Source organism: Austrofundulus limnaeus, unplaced genomic scaffold (assembly GCF_001266775.1).
Source record: "Austrofundulus limnaeus strain Quisiro unplaced genomic scaffold, Austrofundulus_limnaeus-1.0 Scaffold1833, whole genome shotgun sequence".
Taxonomy (NCBI): Eukaryota; Metazoa; Chordata; class Actinopteri; order Cyprinodontiformes; family Rivulidae; genus Austrofundulus; species Austrofundulus limnaeus.
This window is the reverse complement of record NW_013954235.1, coordinates 45,843-48,332: the sequence shown is the minus strand read 5'-3', so window position 1 is coordinate 48,332 and position 2,490 is coordinate 45,843.

The window sequence follows — 2,490 nt, the reverse complement described above, 5'->3', positions numbered from 1 at the left end:
AGCCGCTGAGATTGTTGTTGGAGCAGCTGTGGTTGTGGTTGGAGTAGCTGTGGTTGTGGTTGGAGCAGCTGTAGTTGTTGTTGGAGTAACTGTGGTTGTTGTTGGAGCAGCTGTGGTTGTTGCTGGAACAGCTGTAGTTGTGGTTGGAGCAGCTGTTGTTGTGGTTGGCGCAGCAATCGTTGTTGGAATAGCTGTACTTGTGGTTTGAGCCGCTGAGGTTGTTGTTGGAGCAGCTGTGGTTGTGGTTGGAGCAGCTGTGGTAGATGTTGGAGCAGCTGTACTTGTTGTTGGAGCAACGATGGTTGTTGTTTGTGCAGCTGTAGTTGTGGTTGGAGCAGCTGTGGTTGTTGTTGTAGCAGCTACTTTTGTTTTTGGGGCAGCTGTTGTTGTTGTTTGAGCAGCTGTGGTTGTGGTTGGAGCAGCCGTGGTTGTTGTTGGAGCCGCAATGGTTGTGGTTGGAGCAGCTGTAGTTGTGGTTGGAGAAGCTGTAGTTGTTATTTGAGCAGCTGTAGTTGTGGTTGGAGCAGCTGTGGTTGATGTTGGAGCAGCTGTAGTTGATGCTGGAGCAGCTGTTGTTGTGGTTGGAGCAGCTGTTGTTGTCATTGGGGCAGCTGTATTTGTGGTTGGAGCAGCTGTGGTGGTTGATGGAGCAGCTGTGGTTGTCGTTGGAAAAGCTTTAGTTGTGGTTGGAGAAGACGTGGTTGTTGTAGGAGCAGCTGTGGTTGTGGTTGGAGAATCTGTGGTTGTTGTTGGAGCAGCTGTTGTTGTGGTTGGAGCATCTGTGGTTGTGGTTGGAGCATCTGTGGTTGTGGTTGGAGCATCTGTGGTTGTGTTTGGAGCATCTGTGGTTGTTGTTGGAGCAGCTTTGATTGTGGTTGGAGCAGCTGTGGTTGTTGCTGAAGCAGCTGTAGTTTTTGTTGGAGCAATTGTGGTTGATGTTGGAGCAATTGTGGTTGTGGTTGGAGCAGCTGTAGTTGTAGGTGGAGCAGCTGTAGTTGTGGTTGGAGCTGCTGTATTTGTGTTTCGAGCAGCTGTAGTTGTTGTTCGAGCAATTGTGGTTGTGGTCGGAGCAGCTCTGGTTGTTGTTGGAGCAGCTGTATTTGTGGTTGGAGCAGCTGTAGCTGTGGTTGCAGCAGCAGTAGTTGTGGTGGGAGCAGTTGTCGTTGTTGTTGGAGCAGCTGTAGTGTTTCCCTGAGCAAGTGTAACAACTTGTCCATCCTTCATCAATGTTGCTGTAGCTGTAGAATTTTTTAAAAACATATTCATTTTTCCATATTTCTTTAAATATACTCTTTTCATAACTTATTTACTCACCTGCTAATATTAGTAGAAACTTGAATGGTTTTTCCCTCCCCATTTTTTTCTTGCTGTAACTAAAATAGAACAAATAACAAAAATAATCTTACGTTTTGTTAGTCACCCACCTTTATTAGCAAAAATCACAACGTGCTGCAAAATAGCAAAGCTCTCAGAATTTTATAAATATATAATCATTTTTTAAAAATATTACTGTAATCATTCACTGACCTCAATCAAGCTCATTTGCCTTGCAGAAAAAACAGTTTTTCACATGTGTGGTTAACTAACACTTTTAGTTTTAAGCCAGTAATTCATGACATACTTTAATGACCTAGGTTTTCATGACATGCTGTTTATCAGCAGATAGAATGATGAAAGACAGAAGAAGATTCACTTAGCAACAGTCATTCCTAGATATCACTTGTGTTTGTCTTTGTGTTTTCCCTTGACCTAGGATGAAATCTTGCTAAGATGACACAATAGTGTTTGTTGCACAATATGTATACAGTATCTGAGGCCTCTCAACTGTCCCAGAGAGGCAGAAGCACAGAGATGACAGAGAGCAGGGGGACAGTCTGATGTTGTTCTCTGTGTTCCTGTTGTTGCAAGAAAACTCAGCTGATCATTCCACGGAGTACCTTCATTCTTGGACCACATATTTCTGTCTTTGTTAAATAAATATTTCCTTAACAGTAGTGTTGTCGGCAGGATCCGCTAGGAGGTTGACGGACCAAGGCCACATAGCAGGTGGACTGAAATGAGTGAGCAAGGACTGGACTGCTCAGGACTGACTCCAGCTGGGTCAAAAGAACCTTTTATGGTACATTTTTAACAACAGAGATATGCTGGTGACGATGGTGATGGATGATCTTGAATAAGCAAAGAACATTGGATTTTATTTTTTGCTGTTGAAGAACCTGAGATGATTTTATAACATCAACTGCTGAGAGTGAGTACAGAACAGCTTCAAGATGCCTCCTTTCTTTTCCAAAGAGGGTTTCTGCCAGCTTCTCTAAAAGGTGAGGGTGTTGGAGCTCAATATTCAGCGTCTGGAAGCTTTGGAGGACTCAACATGCATTCAAATGAGGAGTGAGAGAGAGCAAGGGTGGGCACTAGGACCCAGCGGACACACGCATGAGCTGCTGAGCTGCGGAGTTCTCAACTCGCTTAAACAACTAAACGGATAATGTG